Below are 21278 nucleotides of genomic sequence, written 5' to 3'. Positions count from 1 at the left end.
ACCTGCTGTGTGGAGCTCCGTTTCATGAACAGCAAGAACATTGATATCTGTTTGCATATTTGTAACCTTGCATCACAAAACGAACAAAAAGTCGCATGCACTGTTTTTGTGTGAGGACTGAAAAAAGGTGAAATGGGTCAACCTAGCCAATCTTGACTTTTTCATATTTCCTAAAAGAGCAGGTATTCTTCTACATTATGCTAAAATTTGGGGTCATAAAACAAACAGGAAAGTATGTTTTTTAGCAGTTTATCTAGAACACTTTTTTTTTTTGAATAGTGTAATTAGGTGTGTCTTCAGAGTCCCCTTTCCATTCTTAAATACCCTGTACACTCTTCACTTTCAACTCTAAAAACTTTAGAAAGGATGATGCTACTGCTTTGAAAGTTGACATTAATCATGGACAGAATGTGTTGATAAAGCATGCTCAATTTCAGCTTAATCTGATTATCTCTTCATTGTTGTTACTCCAGTGGTTTACATCCTGTTTTTTGTCGCATTCATCGCACAGCTAGTATGGCTTGGTTAAGATTAAGTGCTTGAATAGACCCTCTGCTTCAGAGCCTTTTTTCTCTGTTCACACTTTTCCTGAGTGTATGCTTTCTTTCCAACATTTAGATTAGGAGAGTCCATTCTATTTGAGTTATAAATCATTTTAAAGCTTAAAAATAATAAAAAGTTTTGGTACCTCAAAAATTTCCTTGTCTTAGTTTGTGTTTCAGGTTAAAGTACCTTTCATATAACTAACACTCTGAGACGTACTCGCCCCAAAGTGCTCTCATGTCTTAGTAATCATGCAATTAACTGCGACCAGCAGCCCCATACGCATAACGACCAGCAGTCCCATACGCATAGCGTAATCGGGCTTCGCATTGTAGCATTCAGGATCATGACAGATTTAGTATCGCGGGATAAATGTTGACTTAAAATCCCCAAAATTCTTCAATTTGAAGATTACCATAGGTGAAGTATTGAAAACAGGCTTCGGGCAACATTTGGTTCTGCCTATAGTCCCTTTCTGTTCGAATTGATGACTGAATGTGACTCGGCCGAGAGGACCTTGGGAGAGCTACATACACCATGTACACTGAATACTACAGCCAGTGCATGCGAACACATCACATGCGCACAAATTTCAAATCCCATATCAATGGATAAGATGTTTGTGTGCGCATGCGCTGGCCGTAGTAATCAGTGTATGCATCGGTCCATGGTGTATGTAGCTCTCCCAAGGTCCTCTCGACCGAGTCACATTCAGTCATCAATTCGAAAAGAAAGGGACTATTGGCAGAACCAAACGTTGTTCGAAGCCTGTTTTCAATACTTCAACTTAATTGGTCTTTAAGTCTTCAAATCGAAGAAATTTTGGGATTTTAAATTGACATTTACCCGCGATACTAATTCTATCATGATCCTGAATGTTACAATGCGAAGCCCCATTACACTATGCGTATGGGGCTGCTGGTCGCAGTTAGCTATGCGTACAATGAGTTGCACGCTGCTGGTCGCAGTCAGTGGTTTCGTACAATATATCGACGCTGTACGGCGACGGCTCTGGTACGAAACCATTATTGCATGATTACTAAGACACGAGAGCACTTTGGGGCGAGTAATTCTCACAGACAACGTACTTTAACGTGAAACACAAACCAAGACAAGGAAATTCAGGGAAACTTTTGAGATACCAAAACTTTTTATTATCTTTAAAGTCTGCTCTTCAGAATATGCTCTTAACTAAAAATCCATGTCTGGCGACTTTTTGTCGGTTATGTGATGCAGGGTCACATTTGATATACGTGCATGCTCAGCCATGTCTAATGCATTCTGTGCAAATCCACTACAATATAGGAGCTTATACTATAGGTTGTGTGCAGCCTAAAGTGCAGGTGTATTTAGTTAAGTTTAATCTGTATAATTTTACTTAAGAAATTAAAGCCTATGATGCCGTGTCATGCAATTGAATCATGTGTGTTGTAAAACTGACTTGTACAGCTTGCTACTTATAGATTGTGTGAAGGGTGAAATAAACTACAAAATCAGGAATGCCCCATAATCATAACACAGTTCATGGCAAATGCATGTCAAAGAATATGTGACCCGCTACAACAAAAGGATCCTAAAGTCGCTGACGGCTGAGCCGAGAAAATCGAGTTTGAAGTCACATCATCAAAATTGGTCAAAACAATGGGATTTCTGTTTTTGGCACAATTTTGTAGTCCAATGTTTTGTCCATCATCTGCCAAAATTTCGAAGCTAAATGATCAAAGGAAAGGCAACAAATACATATAAGCATTTTTCTGGGCCATGATTTTCCGACTTTTAATGTAAGAGAAACGTGTCTGAAGATTTGGATTTAGCGCCGCAGCTAGACTCAGCCCCTAGCAACGAGGGAGTGATATATTGGTCAGTGCATTGCATCCTGATTACCGATTGGTCGTGCGTAGACCGCTGCCGCTAAGCTTGACTGAACATGGTTGAGGTTGCTAGGAGTGTGCCTTCTATTGTCAAGCGGTGAAAACTGTCTCGCCTCCCCATGACCATGAAAGCGTCGGAAGGACAACTTTGAAGGCGTTTTTCTCGAAACTCTGATTTCCTCAACCACCTGACATGCGCTGATAAAATCATTGATATCTCTGCAACCGAGTACTTTCATGAGTTGTGCTATATATGAAATTAAAGTAGAAAAGTACGGGAATAATATCATGCCATTTTCAGAAAATTGTCCTCCCCCGACTTTTGGATCCTTTTGTTGTAGCGGGTCACATATGGGGAAAGACAAAAAAAAAAAAAAGACAGCAACAACAGCAAACAAATGGATTATGAGTATACTGCTCAGGTTATACTGTTGGCTATCTGGACACTCAAAAGTGAACTGGTCAGTGAAGCTGCTTATCTCTATCTGCAGCACCATTGTAGTATCAATGCTGCCCTCTGTTGGCAACCCTGAGTCATTTGGTTTGAGATCTGTTCAGTTAAGGGTGTGCTGAGAGCAGGCAATTTCTTTTCAGTGGGTGTTGATTTGAATGTCGGGAATGTCCAACCCGAGACATTTTAATTGTTTCGTTGGTGTTTTTTTTTTTTTTTTGCTGCAAAGAAAGAGAAGGATATCTCAGATAAAGAGAGATAGAAACCTTTCGTGGTGTCTATTTTCAATAGAAGTACGAGTCACAGCGATGTTTTATTTGGTGATTTGCAGTCTCCTGCATATATGTGAGTTATGATAATGGGCCGCCCACTCAATTTCTATTTTCGAGTCCGTTCCTCGAAAATAGAAATTCTCATGTGAATTGAAGATGATGAAACCAAATGTGTGTTCTTGATTTCATGGCTAATCCCATTGTTAAAGAGTTTTAAAGACCTGGGCCCTGTTTCATAAAGCTGTTCGTAAAGTTACGCATGACTTGGAATGACTGGAATATGAAGTGCAAATATGTGTGCCCATTTTTAATGCCTCCACCTCAAAGTGTTGCCAGAGGCATTATTTTTCCTTACATTTTAACAAAGTACAACTGTATGTCAATATTTCATCTACATTGGGACAAAAATACACTTTCAACTAAAAATGTGTGTTGAAATGTAAGAATAATCATTATCAATGGCAAATTTCAATCTTATATATTGAAATTACTGATTAGGAAACCCACTTGGTTTGTCATATTTAAGTACAATGTCATGTAACATACATACAGGGGTATACAATGTACATGTATAAAATGTAACAGAGTGACACTTAGGCAAGTGCTCACAAAAGTAAAATTCTTTACTATTACCCGGGGGCATGTGAGCCCTCATGTGTCACTCCATATCACATACTGTAAAACACAATATTTTCGCGGCATGAATTTTTTTGCGAATTGGAGCCGACGGCATTTTTTGCCACATGAAATTTTCGCGAGTTGCCTCTAACATTTAATGCATATAGTGTAGGCAAGAACTTTTGCGTGCATTTTAATTTTGCGAATTTTGGCTCTCGCGAAATTTGCAAAACTAAAATGCACACCGGCATTCCTCTTTTTACTTAATAAATATCAATATAATATCAAATTTGAAAATACAAGCAAAGCTTGAGTGTGTGTGTGTGTGTGTGTGTGTGTACATGTGTGTAACATTTCCAGTATTTTAAAGTTTGGAAGGAGATTTTGTGGAACAAACTATCTAAACAACAACAACAACAAAAATATGAGAGGAAATTAAAAACAGAGCAAATAAAAGAAAACATTTATAAAGAAGAAGAGTAATCAGTAGTTTTTGTCAGGTTGCTGCAGATAATTGCAAAATTATATAATGCAAGGGAAGGGAACATGACTAGGTTTCAAGTCAAATGTGTCAAAGGTATAAAAAAAGAACTGCTTAGTACTTACATGTAAACAAGCTGTTTCCAGATTAGCATGCTTGTGCAGTGTCGGGGAGATCGTTAATGGGCACATTACTTGAATATGAGACCATTCTGAGCAAATAATTTTTACACAACAATAGATATATAATGTACTCTTAAATGAATCCCTCAAAGATTGGAACAATCATTACCCAGCATTCCCACTGATTCCCACTGATCAGTTACTAGCCATCCCCTTTAATTGTGCGATCACTGAGGAATATCATACGACCTTTGTAGGTTTTCTTTTTTATGCCTCCGCCACGAAGTGGTGCCGGAGGCATTATGTTTTCGGGTTGTCCGTACGTCCGTACGTACGTCTGTCCGCTTTCGTTTACGCGATAACTTGAGTAATATTTACTGGAATTTTACCAAACCTGGTCCAAGTATGAAGTATGATGGGGCAATTATTTGATTAGATTTTGGGTGAAATCGGCTGAAGGTCAAAGGTCAAGGTCAAATCATGAAATTGTATCCGTTTACGCGATAACTCAAGACTGGATGGAGCAAATTTCACCAACTTTGTTGGAGGATGATGTATGATGGGACAATTACTTGATTAGTTTTTCAGTGAAATCGGACAGAGGTCAAAGGTCAAAGATCAAGGTCAAATCCTAAAATTTATCTATTTACGTGATAACTCAAAACTGGATGAAGCAGCTTTCACCAAACTTGGTCCAAGGATGATGTATGATGGGACAATTAGTTGAGTAGATTTTAGTGACATTAGCAAGAGGTCAAAGGTCAAAAGGTCAAGGTCAAATGCTACAAATGTTGCAATTTCCCCCATATCTATGCAATTCCCGAAGGTATTTTCTTGAAACTTGGTGTGGACATGTACTACTGCGTAAAGATTCTCCAGAGAGAGTTTCATGTCATAAGGTCAAAGGTCAGGGGTCAAAGGTTAGGTGAAAATTTTGCAATATTACTTTTCTCTCAAATGCTTCAATGTATCTTTGTGGAACTTGGTACATATGCATGTACTGTCTGGCAGGGATTATCTAGGGAATTTAGGGGTCATGGGTCAATAGTCAGGGGGTCAAAGGTCAAGGTCAACTCCTCAAAATTTTACTATTTCCCTCATATACTAGTATTTTTCTATGCAATGCTTGCATTATTAGTTTCAAAACTTAATACATGCATTACCTAATGGAGATTCTCCGGGAAATTTCCAGCCAGAAGGTCAAAGGTTAAGGGTCAAAGGCCAGGTTTCAATGCCCCCCCCCAAAAAAAAAAAAATAAAAATAAAAAATTGTACTATACGCCTATTGGGAGAATCATGCATTATGGCGGAGGCATCAGTCGCCATAGCGACATTTCTAGTTCTTTTTGTCTCTATATTATCTTCTTCCTTGGGTTTCCTTTTAAGGTGTTTTCCTGGAACCTTCTTTGTTGACCTTCGTCTAAACTCATGCACACACACCAGTGCAGTGGCTCATTCATACAAGAGGGTAGTACATGGGAAGTGGAATTTGGGAATGTAGTTCCATACAATGTAGTTGTGTGGGCTGTCTTGATGACACATTTTTGGTGTCACCAATGGCTTGATTTATGGAAATCTTACTGTCAAGGAGAAATTGCCTCTCCTCTGTAGTAAAGGGCTTTATTTTTGGAATAAGAGATTGAAAGTCAGGTAGTCTTTAGGACATCTTTAGTCTTAAAATAGTCTTTAGGACGAAGGATATTTCCTCTGAACAGTGCGAGTAGACATTTTAGAGCATTTTCCTCACCTTATATGTTATGGAAGCATTTCGTTATGAAAGAAATAAGATTTCTAGTCATTGTGCTGTCTTGTTATAAGTGTGGGTGTGAGAGATATCCAAGTGTCGAGGTGAAGATGGTAATAAAGAGCAATTTACACAGAGACAGTATGACTGCGGGCATGAAAGAATTGAATCGCCAACGGGGGAATTCATTCCACTTTATGTGAATGAATATATTCATGATGACCTTGTACTGTAGTATCATTGAGTCTGCCTGGCAGCAGCCAAGAGTTATAAAATGACGTAAAACTCTTTTTGGGGCAGGTGTTTGAAGGAATTGTGTCAAAAAGCTGGAGAAGAAACTGGTAGAGTTTGAAGTAAAGTGTTTGATATGTTTTATAATCGTGAACTCTCTCCCTCATGCTTATGTTTCAGTTGATATACGGCCTTCAAATACTTTCTGTGTGTTCTCTGTTTAGTAGTCAACATAAACAGCTCAGTCTTAGTAATAGACCTGTGCAACCCTTATTCAGCCATTCCTACATGTACATTTCCGTACAAAGAGAAGCACTCTCTTAAATAAAAGCTTGCACCTAATTGGCTATCCTATGTATCTACCACCTTAGTAGTTGCTGTCATTTTTGGGGAAAAAAAAGTCTCGCGGGGGTCCCCCCCCCCCCCCCGACATTTTCCATGACCATTCTGCCACATGAATTTTTTTTTTGACCGCGCCGCTCACTGACTTTTTACTTTCAAGTCTTGCAGATCTTATGACACCATTTTCAAAAATTAGACATACCGTTACGATGCTGCACAACCTTTTATACATGCTTGTCAGACCGAAAATGGCTCAAAAACATGATTTTGTGTACAAAGTCTATATATCTTATGCAAATAGAGTTTTCTCACCTTATTCAAAAAGATATGATTATTTTCACTTTCAATGGCTGAAATCAATTAATTTTAGCATAATTATGCTTAAAATAGGTTCTGTAATGAATTTTGTGAAAAAAAATGAAAAAAACAAAAGGTCAAAAAGCAACGAAATACATAAGAAATTCATAAAACAATAGAAAACATAAATTAATTTTGATACCAGATTTTTTTTTTCAAGTTCATAGTTAGGAATGCTACAAGGAATAATGTCACCCGAAATTAGGATGCTATTAGCTTTATTTTCTGAATTAGAGCCAAATTTATGATTTCACGCATATAAATATAAAACATAAAAAACGAAAAATTAAATTTTTCTTTCATAGTTTGGTAGATTACGCGACAGATAATGTATGTGCCAATTTTTAGGTTGAGTGTGCGATCGACAGCCGAGATCTCGGGGGGGGGGGGGGGGGGGTGGGGGGGGTTGAAGCAAGTCATTTCGAAGTTGCATTTCTCCCATTTCATTTGCAAGTTTGGATGAGAGTGAGTCATGGCTCAAATATTAGTATTTCTCATTGATATTCTGACTATTCTCAATAAGGTCAGGGAATGTATATCCTTCTCTTATTTTCTGAAACCATAATGATTGATACTATTTTTCCAATGCCGATGTTTTATATGTTTGCTTTAAAACATTTCCAGAAGCAAGCAAATGCCAGAGAAACAGCGAGATACCAACACTTTCAGGGTGAACTGAGGAAAAGCATATCAAATAATGATAGAGAGATACAGATACAAAAAAGAAAAAAGAAAAATAAGGAGTGAAGTTGCAATGGGTGCTGTCGAGTGAAACAGAAAAAAAAAAATATTCAGATCCAGTATTTCAATACGGTGAACGGCTATCATATTTTTTTTTTTCTTCTTACACTCGGATTTGTTGATCATCGCAGTACGAGGTCCAAATGCCCTCGACAGTTTATCTTGGTCATTCAATACGGGCAACATGAGATTATCCACAATTTGAGTTCTGGTCAAAGGTCGGGAGCTACCAATCATCAAGGAGTATTCACTGAGCCTTTGTGAGTGATGGGGGGGGGGGGGGGGAGGGAAGAGAGAGGTAGATGTAGAGAAAGGGGGCAGAATGGATGGAGCACGTTTTCCAAAATCGTAGTTTCTCAGGGCAGTGGAATAAAACTCTCCGAAAGAAAGCTCGGTTTGCCTGAAACAGTTCTTCATACTGCCTCGCTGGTGGAGATTTCTGATCAAAGAATGGAAAGATTACTTCAAAACATAGATTATTCTTATTAGTGTGTGGTAAAGAAAATGTTTGACATTCATGTGTATGCGGGCAACTCACCCCCCCCCCCAAAAAAAAAAAAAGAAGAAAAAGAAGAAAAGATTAAACAGTTCTAGGACTATATATAGAGCTTATTGTTTTGAGCAGTCATAATCTAAAAGAGACAATTCCCACCTTGATTTTTATGGCCTGCAGATATGTACAGCTTCATAATTATATTACTTACGTTAGGTACACACAGGATAAATTTTAGGTGCTCTCTTCTATTTAGTCCTGCAAATTCTGCCTGAAGGCATACTTGGTTCATCTAGTCTCTATCTATCTATCTATCTATCTATCAATCTATCTATCTATCTATCTATCTATCTATCTATCTATCTATCTATCTATCTCTTTTCGTATATATCTCTCTTTCAGTCATTTTTCTGGAGCTGTATTCAAATGAAGTATTAATGTTTCCTGGGCATTTAATTGAGCTTTTGTAGTTGACATCAAACTCATTGTAAATCTTTTTCTTCTTCCTAGTAGTTATATTTGTTTTTATCATTGCTATTATTAGTAGTATTAGAGTAGTAGTAGTAGTAACATAGTAGTAGGAGTAGTAATACTAATGTTGGTAGAAGACATAGTAGTTACAGTAGTAATAGTAGTAGTACAGTGAACTCCTGTCATAGCGAAGTCCTCGGGGACCTGCAGTTTTTTCTTTTTTCTATATTGAAATGTTGTTATTATAACCGAACAAATAAACAATAAAAAACATAGAGTGGATGATGCTGTAGCCTGAATTTTTACTTCGTTTTAACTGGAATTTTGTTATAACCATGTTCGTTATGATGAGAGTGCACTGTAGTAGTAGTAGTAGTAGTAGTAGTAGTAGTAGTAGTAGTAGTAGTAGTAGTAGTAGTAGTGTGTAGTAGTAGTAGTAGTAATAGTAATAGTAGTAGTAGTAGTAGTAGTAGAAGTAGAAGTAGTAGTAGAAGTAGTAGCAGAAGTAGTAATTAGTAGTAGTAACTATATTTTTGTTTAACCTAAAATGAAAGATGTAAAGGATGTGGTATTAGAAATGTTATAAGAGGCATGATGTTATAAAGTGAAAGGAGGAAAAGCAATTCAATTCAGAAAGAGGACCAGAAAACTCTACCATTCCCATGTATCCCACGGTGCATCAGTCATCGCCTGGCAACGTGAGACGCAGATGGTGGAGGAATCATCTCCACCTGTAGCCTCGTGTGCCCAGGAGTTTTATGGGAGAGTTGAGCCCTCAAGGGAAGGAATTGTGAATGAAAGCTACTGAGCAGAACTGAAAAGATGAAGGAAAATTTGTGTGAAAGATATTGAAAGATACCAATAGTTTGTAAATGTGAAAATTGTGTATGAACATTGTTTGTGTCCCTATGGTCATCTTACAGCAGCTGACTCTCTGTGTTTTAAACATGTTTTATTCTTTCTTTTTTTTGGGGGGGGGGGAGGGAGGAGGGAGAAAGAATGTTTTGTACTCCCTTTTATTTGCAAAATGTAAACTGCCATTTGACTACCTCCTGAGCCAAACTTAGGTATGCATTATGCAGTTTTAGTCATGAAATGTGATTCAGTGATTGGCAAGGATAACATCATAATTGAATTCACACAAATATCACCAAGATCATTTTCTTGTAAAGGAAGATATGTGAATTTTTTTTTCTTTGTTCCCACAAATATATGCACCATCTAAAATATATAATCCACTTCCTACTTCAACTTTTTATTAAGACAGTCATGGTTAGTCTTTGTCCACAGTTTTGCACCAGTCGTGTGTTTTTTCCCGTTTCAAAATATTGCATTCTGTAGATATTTGCAAGGACACACAGCACACACACACACACACACACACACACATGCACAAAGAAACTTTTAAGTAGATATTAAGAAAAGGTGCTGGACAGGAAAGCCTACCACCCTGTCAGTACACTTGTCGGTAGTGCGGCGGCCGGTATCGGGTGCACAAGAGGCGACACCCTATACCCCACGTCCAATTCCTCATGGACAATTCCACTGTTATTCATGCTGGCTACCACGCTACCATCAATACGCACGCTGACAGGTAATCGCACTATGGTCGTATTTACTCACAGCTCTGGATCAATAACGGGACTGAGAAGGTGGTAGGGAGGGTGGGGTCGAAGGGAGATGCTTACTTTGATGGAGAAATCCAAAATGTTACCAAAAAAATTTTTCTAAAACTTTGATTAATGTATTTTTTTATCAGTAGTTTTGTATGTCTTTGATCATTATGATGCGGTTCATTTGTATTTGGTTTCAATGTTTACAAGTAACTGATATGTCATAGTGCTTGGGATAATGTGGTGTCTGTTAATAAAACACTGAATTCATCATTTCATCTCCAAAGTTTTTTACGAGAGGATATATTATTACCATCAGGCAGTTCAGTGAGCACTGTAAAACAGCCTCAATTGAATGTCATAGAAGAATTAGAGAGAATGCAAGATGGCACGGGAGGGTTAATCAAAATATCTTTTCAAACCATCTCTTTTTGTAACGAATCAACGTTGAGCTTATTCGAGGGAAACCCCACAGCTGTTTTTAACTTGACTTTAAAGAAGAGTGGAGTCAAACAAGCCCATTAAAGTTTCATTGAAGTCGGGCAAGATCTTCATGCAAGTTCAGTGGAGACCAATGACACTGTAATATTGTCACTTCTAAATCATTGTATGTACTGGTATATCATATGCAACTTTGACTGACATTACACATCATTTAGTGAACAGGAATACACAATGCAAGTTCAGGGTCTCTTTCCCTCCCCCTTTTTTTTGTTTACGTGTGCAAAAACACACTATGATGCAGTGCTCACAAATTGAGGGAGTTCAGTGAAAAACTGTATTTATGGTATATTTTGTGAGTCTACCATATATTCCCAAAATGAGCAACTTGCAGAAGTAATGCCTCCCTCATCAGTAAGGCATTAAATATTGTTTCCAAGATGGCATATGCTAACTTTTTCTCTTGAAAAGTGATAATTCTCCTCTCTCATTCTGTCAGTGAAGTTCTTGACTGTGAATTCAACTATTTGAAAATTCACAATATTGTCTCACAAGTCCTTATTCAAGAAATATTTTACTTGTGAAATATATGGCACATAGGCCTACATTATGTTGCAAAAGATGCATCTATGGCTTCTTTTTACTCCTTATTTTCATGAAAAAAGGTACCGGTATTATTTGCCTAAGGGCAGAGAAAACTGCAAACTCGATACTGCAAATTCATCCTGCTTTATACTTTTACATGTCATTACATTTTACACTTTTTACACCTCCTGTGCTTGAGGTGAAGATGAATTTTTGAGTGACCTGTGTGAATGTTATGGTATTTCAATCCAATTCAAAGTAACCCCCAGGTACATGTAGAAGGTAGCATTGTCACATGTGCAGATTATGTAATATTTAGGTGGGTGCTTGTGTTCTCAGCTCTGTGCGTTGTAGTAGCTCCGTGGTTATATCTACACAGGACCACTATTGGGGGGAGGGGTTGGGTGGTATCCATTCTTGTTTTCTAAATATCTGTGACTTTCCAGGTGTCTGGCCAGAGGTTAAAAACCTCATGGTCATTCACCCTTTCCTTGATCATTGGTTAGGGTTGAGAAGGATAAGGGAAAGGTATATGGGGGAATTTGGGCTAGGTGTAGAAAAAGGATTGGTACTGGAAAACCAGGAATGTTTGCTTGCATTTATTTTAATTTTGTGAATTTCATGATAGCCAAGATTCACAAAATTAAAATGTATGCAAGAGTTTTTGTCCACACAGGATGCATTTAATGCCAGTGACAGTTCACAAAAATTTCCTGCTGCGAAATAGGCTGTTGGCTCCAATTTGAGAAAATCTCATGCCGTGATAAATATCTTGCTTTACTATGATCAGATCCTATTTGTCATAAAGCCCATTCACACACATTAGAGGACAAGTTCACCTTCATTAACATAAGGATTGAGAGAATGTAGCAATATTAGTAGAACACATCATTGAAAGTTTGAGGAAAATCGGACAATCCGTTCAAAAGTTATGAATTATAAATTTATTCCCATTGCCTTTAGAAAGAGGCAAGTAAAGTGCTCTTTTATTATGCGAAAAAAGTGAAAATATGTTGAATTTTCTTTACATTTTTTTATACTGTTGTACTCATATGACATCACGAGCCTTAGTAGTCTCCTCATCCAGCGGTTCCAACACAAAAATTTTAAAAATTCATAACTTTTGCATCAATTGTCCAATTTTCCTCGAACTTTCTCAGATGTGTTCTACTAATATTGCTGCATTCTCTCAATCCTTATGTTTATGAAGGTGAACTTGTCCTTTAAAAATGTGCAAGTTGAATTGCAATTCAAATCATGTTTTTTGTGGGTTTTTTTTTCACTCTGATTCACATGAACGCAGGCAAGAAAAAAATTGTGATCATCCAAATTGCAAATTGCAAATCGCAACTCAAATCGCACCAGTTTGAGCAAGGCCAAACTGCACATTTGTGAGTCTCGGAGTTTGACCGGACTTCGACCTTTTGTTGTGCCCTCAAGAGTAAACACATATTTTATTCTGACCTAGTAAACTCTGCATCGAAGACCTTTAACTGATGCCATGATGGAAATAATGTTCCAATTTATTTCACAATTATCCTTACCTATTATTACATACGATAGATTAATTCCGTTCAGCCATTTTGTCTTTCTTTTTATGCCTCCGCCACGAAGTGGTGCCGGAGGCATTATGTTTTCGGGTTGTCCGTCCGTCCGTACGTCCGTACGTACGTCCGTACGTACGTCCGTACGTACGTCCGTACGTCCGCTTTCGTTTACGCGATAACTTGAGTAATATTTACTGGAATTTTACCAAACTTGGTCCAAGTATGAAGTATGATGGGGCAATTATTTGATTAGATTTTGGGTGAAATCGGCCAAAGGTCAAAGGTCAAGGTCAAATCATGAAATTGTAACCGTTTACGCGATAACTCAAGACTGGATGGAGCAAATTTCACCAAACTTTGTTGGAGGATGATGTATGATGGGACAATTACTTGATTAGTTTTTCAGTGAAATCGGACAGAGGTCAAAGGTCAAATATCAAGGTCAAATCCTAAAATTTATCTGTTTACGTGATAACTCAAAACTGGATGAAGCAGCTTTCACCAAACTTGGTCCAAGGATGATGTATGATGGGACAATTAATTGAGTAGATTTTAGTGACATTGGCAAGAGGTCAAAGGTCAAAAGTTCAAGGTCAAATGCTACAAATGTTGCAATTTCCCCCATATCTATGCAATGCCCAAAGGTATTTTCTTGAAACTTGGTGTGGACATGTACTACTGCGTAAAGATTCTCCAGAGAGAGTTTCATGTCATAAGGTCAAAGGTTAGGTGAAAATGTTGCAATATTACTTTTCTTGCAAATGGTTCAATGTATCTGCGTGGAACTTGGTACATATGCATGTACTGTCTGGCAGGGATTATCTAGGGAATTTAGGGGTCATGGGTCAATAGTCAGGGGTCAAAGGTCAAGGTCAACTCTTCAAAATTTTACTATTTCCTTCATATACTAGTATATGCAATGCTTGCATTATTAGTTTCAAAACTTAATATATGCATTACCTAATGGAGATTCTCAGGGAAATTTCCAGCCAGAAGGTCAAAGGTCAAAGGTTAAGGGTCAAAGGCCAGGTTTCAATGCCCCCCCCCCCCCAAAAAAAAAAAAAAAATCTATTTTGTACCGTCATCACACTCTTTCTTCGTACCTTGGAAATTACTCAATGCATAAACTTCCCCAAAATTCCCCAAATATGTGTACCTGCACTCTTAGAAAATTATAGCAAACCCAGTTCAAGACATTTCTGACAAACCTGTCATTTCAATATTTTGCCAGTTATGTGAAACTGTCATGGATCACACATTGTGAAGATATTGTACTATACGCCTATTGGGAGAATCATGCATTACGGCGGAGGCATCAGTCGCCATAGCGACATTTCTAGTTTTGTGATTCAATTTGATGTCGTATCTAATGAGGTATATGCTGATGCTAAAAAAAATGATGAAATAAATGTTTTGTGAAAGCCATATGTCAGTGAAATGTCACATAATGCCAATCCTTAGATTGAAATGGATGCCTGTAGTTTTGCACAACTATAATTCTGTTAAAATAGTGTAACGTCCACAGTACATTGTGGTACATTGAGAGTTTGGAAAGTAATTCTTATTCTATGCCATTTGTGCACCATATCGTCGCCGGTCACACGAACCGACGAATCACTAGATTTTGGGTCAAATTTTCGATTTTGAGATTTTCACTTATTTCGATTGTAGACATTCCATACTACATATTCTGAAATTCTCAGTGTGTAATTCGGTGTAATTTTTACGTAGTTATCACTTTTGTAGAATTATGTAATTCCATTTGTGAAAATTATTTGTTTTCCCCATAGACGCGTGTGTTAAACAATCAGGTGATTCGTCGGTTCGGTGACCGCGCGTACTAGTACGCGCGGTCACCGAACCGAGAAATCAGTTCGCATTGACTTGCATGTAGTTTTTGAGATTCAACAGTTCATTGACCGCGCGCACAGTGCGCGTACTATGTAATACATGCGTTGACAATGACAACGCTCAATGTACATGTACATATGGACACACATGGAAAATGACAACGTTCTTTGCAGACCGAAAATACATGCATGCAGCTCTTTGAAGATTTTCCGCTTATTTGTTAACAATGCAATTCGATAAAAACTTCACAAGTTAGAGCAAGAATTAAAGTCTGATGTACTACAAAAATAATTGGAAATTATAGACATGAAAGTGTAGCAACCATAAGCCAAAAATGGGTTAACTTCAAACGCGATTTTCTCGAATTGTCATTCTTACGCAAACCTGAGGGATTCGTCGGTTCGTGTGACCGGCGACGATATATGCAAGCCACCTGTAATGTCAGAAATGTGGTTAATGCTTTTTGAGTCATTGCTGCGTGTGCTCTAAGATGTATATACACGTAGCAGCAAGTGATTCTTCAAGTTTTACAGTGTGTATCTTTTCATACAGAGTGTGTGCTCTAAGGTGTATAGAGCAGCGAGCGATTCTTCATGTTTTACAGTGTGTATCTCTTCATACACGGTCGTATCTGTCAGCTTTGTACTTAGCCCAGTCTTGTTTCATCTCGACCCAAAATGTGGGCCAGGCCTGGTCCCTCCAAAGTGCCTGGTAAGGGGATACCCTCCCCCTTTCAGCCCCGGGATAAGAATAGGATGTTGACAGGGTCTTGGGACCGGCCTTGATGATAGTAATGTTGGGTGTCCCTTTGAGGAAAAAAGAGCGAGAAAGACTGGGATAGAGATGCATAGATGAGATCGAGAGATAGATAAATAAATAGATAGATAGATGGATAGATAGGTAGATAGATAAATAGATAAATAGATAGATAGATCCAGATAGATAGATAGGTAGATGGATAGATAGATAGATAGATAAATAGATAGATAGATGAATAAATAGATAGATAGATAGATAGATAGATAGATAAATAGATAGATTCATTCATTCATTCATTCATTCATTTATTTCCATATCAAAACATAAACATCTACAAATATCAAAATACAATTGCCTTAGAACATTTATACATTTTGAATGGAGGGATCATAGAAAGCACACAAGAGGCTTGTTGGAAATGATCCCCTACAAACAATTATCAATACATTTCAACTAAACAATTATCATACAAATTCATTTGATAAAACAAATGTCAAAGATACAATGAAAAGAGAAGAAAAGAGGCAGAGGTGGAAACAATGCATACTTATACTAACAGTTTCAGATACATTTCATCAAAAATATGTTTTTTATAAAGCCTTTTAAATTGACGTAAGGTCTTGATACTCTTGAGTGTTGGAGGAAGAGTATTCCAAAGAATAGGGCCATGGTAAAAAATGGAGGATTGAGTTTTTGAAATCCGGTTTAATGGTGTGTGAATATTTTTTGCATTCCTGGTATTATAATTGTGTATAGAACAATTCAAAGTGAAATGGTTGTGAAATACTTCAGAAAGAACATTGTTGGAAACTTTAAACATAAAAATCATACTTTCCAAAGAAATAAATTCTTGAACAGGTAGAATTTTCATCTTAAGAAATAATGGCTTACTGGGAGCTAAATATGAAGAGTTGGTTATCAAACGAATACTGCGTTTCTGTAATTTATGAATACGATCAATATTTTTCTTTGTAGTAAAACCCCAAACAATACTACAATATTTTATGTGAACTGAAACAAACGAATGATACAGCATCTTTAAAATATTCTGTGGAAGAAATTGTAATTTGTACAGAACACCAATACTTTTCGATATTGTTGAACATATATGATTCACATGAGAATTCCAGGACAATTTATCATCAATAAAAACACCCAAAAATTTTATATCATATATACTCGTTTAATTTCCTCATCTCTATACATCAATTTCAAATAACTGTCAATTTTAGTTCTTGTTCCAAATAATATATAATTGGTCTTATCAACATTCAAAATCAATTTGTTTACCGACAATCAATTTCTCATACAATCAAGTTGAACATTCATATTATAAAATAATGTCTTTGGGTCTGTGCCTTTACAAAATACACTTGTATCATCTGCAAATAATATGTAATCTACATCATATGTTGAATATGGCAAATCATTTATATACAATAAAAAAAGAAGAGGCCCAAGAATAGACCCTTGTGGTACTCCACATTTTATTTCTTTAAGATTAGATAGGACACCATTAATATTTGTTAATTGCTTACGATTTGAGAGATAACTTGTAAATAATTTTAATGGAGTGCCCCTCACACCATAATAACATAATTTTTGTAACAAAATGAAATGGTCTATAACATCAAATGCTTTGGTTAAATCAATAAATACTGTTAAAGCATATTCTTTGTCATCTATAGCCTGATTTATCTTATTAATCAGTTGTAATATTGTCGTTTCTGTTGAATATCTCTGCCTAAAACCATATTGATTACTAATAAGTATATCATGTTTATTTAAAAATTCTATTAACCTATTATAAATACATTTTTCTAATATTTTCGAAAATATAGGCAATACTGATATTGCACGATAATTATTCACATCAGTTAATTGTCCTTTTTTATGTATTGGTGTGACTCGTGCAATTTTCATTTTTTCAGGGAAAGTACCAGTACGCAAACATTCATTAAAAATAATACATAACGGAACACAAATCAATGAAATAACACATTTTACCACCTTGATATCAATATCATCAATACCAGAGCTGATGTTGTTCTTCATATTATTAACTATAGTTATTATTTCATCATTCGTTATTGGCTTCAAAAAAAAGTATTACTATTTGGCATTTTCAAATAATCTTGAAAAGACTTATTCTCATTTATATCATTTTTTAAATCTTGCAATTTTGAACCAATATTAACAAAATATTCATTGAATGTGTTCACAATATCTTGACTATTGGTAACTTTTTCATTACCGAGATGAAGAGACTCAATAACTGTATTTTTCTGACTTTTATACAAAATATTATTAATCAATTTCCAAATACTCTTCATATTACCTTTTACTTTATCAAATTTCCTATTGAAATAATCTCTTTTAGCTTGTCGTATCTTCATAGTTACATAATTCCGACACTTTCTATACATTTCCTTTCGATACAAAGTGGGATTCAAAAGATATTTCTTATACAATTGTGATTTTTTATGACAAAGCTTTAATAAATCCTTTGTTAACCATGGTTTTTTATTTCTATTCTTTGGACAAAATAATTTCTTTGGAAAACATTCTTCATAATTTTCTTGAAATATTTGCAAAAAAATACTGTAATTATCATTTACATCATCTTCAACGAAAACATTTTCCCACTGTATATTAATCATCTTCATAAAAAAACATCCGTAAATTAGATTCATTAATCAAATGTCTCTGATTTTTACATGGCAACACATTCTTGATATAAGTAGGGTCTGATAGAATGGAAAAAATCGGTAAATGATCACTGATGTCATTTACAAGAATGCCTGATTGTACAGGGATAGTTACATTAGTAAGGATATTATCTAACAAAGAAGCAGATGTTTGGGTGATACGTGTAGGACTTTTGATAACTGGTTGCATATGAAAACTTAACAGCAAATCTAAAAATAAATTAACCTTATAATTAACATTCAGTTTTGTTAAATCGACATTGAAATCACCCAAAATAAAACAATTGCATAATTTTAAGTCGATCTTATCCAATAGAATTGTAAAATCTGTAACAAAAGCATCAATATTTTGACATGGTGGGCGGTATATAACACCTATAACAGTTTTTTTACAGTGAACATTACTAGGGATTTCTACAAAAATACTTTCATATGACTCAGAAAAAGCTGTTAAATCATCTCTTACAAAATATTTCAACGACTCATGTGTATACACACCTGTTCCACCACCTCTCTTATTTTTCCTATTATTACAAAAAAATTTATAACCATCAAGGGAATACATATCTATTGATGAGGATGAATTCAACCATGTTTCTGTTACTCCTATAACTTTAAAGCTATGACTAATACCACTGAGACAGACATTCATATTTTCAAAATTGCATGGTAAACTTCTGCAATTAAAATGAACTAAGGAAAATGAGTTTGAATATACATCCCCATACTTTAGATTAAATTCAGAAACATCAAGGTAAGTATTTAACAAATCATCACTACTCATTGCATTGGCACTATCCATTTTGAGGTGATTGGGGGTTATTGAGAATAAGACTTTTTACACTTTTTGGGTACTGACAGTAAGACTTTCGACATTTTTTAAGGCAAAATTTCATACAGTGTAATTGTGCATAGATGAACATGCATGTATCATGACTAACTGAGTTTCCAATAGAACAGAGGTTAGAAATAGAATGAAGAGAAAGTACACTAAAAACAAAATATTGACACATTAAAAAACTGTTATTTTAAACAAACATTACAAACTAACAACCAAATTGTGATCTCAGAAATGACAATTATAAGCTGGGTAGGAGCACTGGATTGATCATATATCAAAGTTTACCAGGGAAATCAATAGCAGGAGGCATATCAGAAAAAAAGAAAAGAAAAATCACTGTTACATTTCTGTGAAAATACCCTAACGCAATAGATAAGGGGGTTTCACACCGAGCTTTACGTAGAGTTACGTATAGTTGCGTAGCGTTGCGTAGTGACTACGCAACACTACGCATCTGTATGCTGTAAGTACGCAACTCTACGAAAGAGTACGCCGAGGGACGCAAAATACGTACGCGAGATGTACGCAAAAAATTAAACATGTTTAATTTTTTCGCGTACCCTCCGCGTAGAGCACTGATACGCAGGTTTTACGCAAGTATACGCAACACTACGCAACTGTGCGCCATTCATACGCATCAGTACGCCATCAAACCGTGTTCACACGAAGGAACTTTTTCGGCCTGCGTATGACATGGCGTAGTGTTGCGTACTGTTACGTACTGTTACGTAGACATTTGCGGAGACTTGCGTAGACCTGGCGTACATTTACGTAGTGTTGCTTACAATTGCGTAGACTATTATTATTCGTGAAGATTTGGCAGTCCAATGTGATCCATGTTTGAAAACTGTATGATATCATTCACCCCACTGGACTCTGAATCGCTGGTGAATATCATCATGTGCTCTTCTACTCTTCATTATATCTTTTGTGGGCCTAATAACTGCAAAAGGCCGAAAAGGCCGAATACATTAAAAAAAAAAAGAAGAAGAGCAAATTGCTGTGGCTGGTGCAAAAATTCTTCTCCTGCTCATTTTACATGCCTCTACTGATCAAGATGCAGGCGATTTGCCAGAACTGTGTGAACTAATCTGGCAATGAAGCTCCAGTGGGAATTAAGTTCCCTAAATCACCGAGGTAGAGGAAACAAAAATGTGATCTCAGCCTTGTTAGTTTTAACTGACCAAGAAAGGGTACACGTTGTAATGGAGTTGGTTCAATTGCACCCAATGCTCTGTGATAAGGCTCGTGAAGACTATAACAAGAAGGCTAAGAAGCTGCTGTATCAGCCATAAAAGAGAAGAATTAGATTGGGGTGAAAGGTAGGCTACAGTTTACTATGTTTTTAGTGATCAACCAGGATAGCGCACGAAGACATGAGTGCAAACGCAACGAGTATGTGGCACGCTAGTGAAGAATTCTGGAGAAGCATAAGGGAAATCGGTATAAAGACATGTTGTCTCCTATTGTTATTGATGGGTTGGATGCCCATAAGGTAAAAGAACCTACTGTCATTTCAGGTGCCATTTAGTCACACTGATCTAAATGATGGGTATCTCATCTTCCCATCTATGGCACCATGAGGTATAGTTCATTTGCTCATTTTCTGCTCTGCTTGTGTTGCCACGCTACAGTTGTTCCATGTCTGGCAGGTGGGCATTGCACGCGTTTCCACGAACTTGAAGTTACTTCATAAGCTGCTGGTCATCTTTATCAAATGAAGGTTAGAGCAAGTTTGAAATAGGTTCTAAAGAACTCATGAAATTGATATCTTATTATGTAATTCTCGGTGCATTTCGTGTCAAGAGTTCATTGAACGCATGGGCTCCATTCCCGTGAAATTGATAAATGAACAAACATCGGCAGCATGCAGTTTTTTCATCAGTTGTCAATACTGCCCCTTGGTCTCCGCTGGATCCGAGATTTGACCTATACACTTCTATATTCTTAATTTTCTGATTCTTGCAACGTCTCATTTTCTTCTCTTTTCTAATTTTTGCTAAATATTCGTTTTTATGCGAATATTGTTTCTAGGACAGCTGAATGATGGAGAACTGACGATATCAGCAAAGATTTTAACCTCCTCACCATAATTATGTTTGAACAGCAGGTAATTAGTGGAATAAGAAAGAGAAAGCAATGCTGAAATAGCTCTGCAGCTTCAATAATTTGTGCATACGAACGCGGTACGCAAAT

General features: G+C 36.5%; 1 protein-coding gene across 1 annotated transcript in view; it reads left to right on the top strand.

Moving 5' to 3' along the window:
• The window catches only part of LOC140242989 (17S U2 SnRNP complex component HTATSF1-like), a 40999-nt gene that overhangs the window by 597 nt on the left and 19124 nt on the right, over window positions 1-21278 (top strand). The window lies entirely within an intron of this gene.

This window comes from Diadema setosum, chromosome 19, assembly GCF_964275005.1.
Source record: "Diadema setosum chromosome 19, eeDiaSeto1, whole genome shotgun sequence".
Lineage (NCBI taxonomy): Eukaryota > Metazoa > Echinodermata > Echinoidea > Diadematoida > Diadematidae > Diadema > Diadema setosum.
This window is presented reverse-complemented; position numbering and strand designations above follow the sequence as displayed.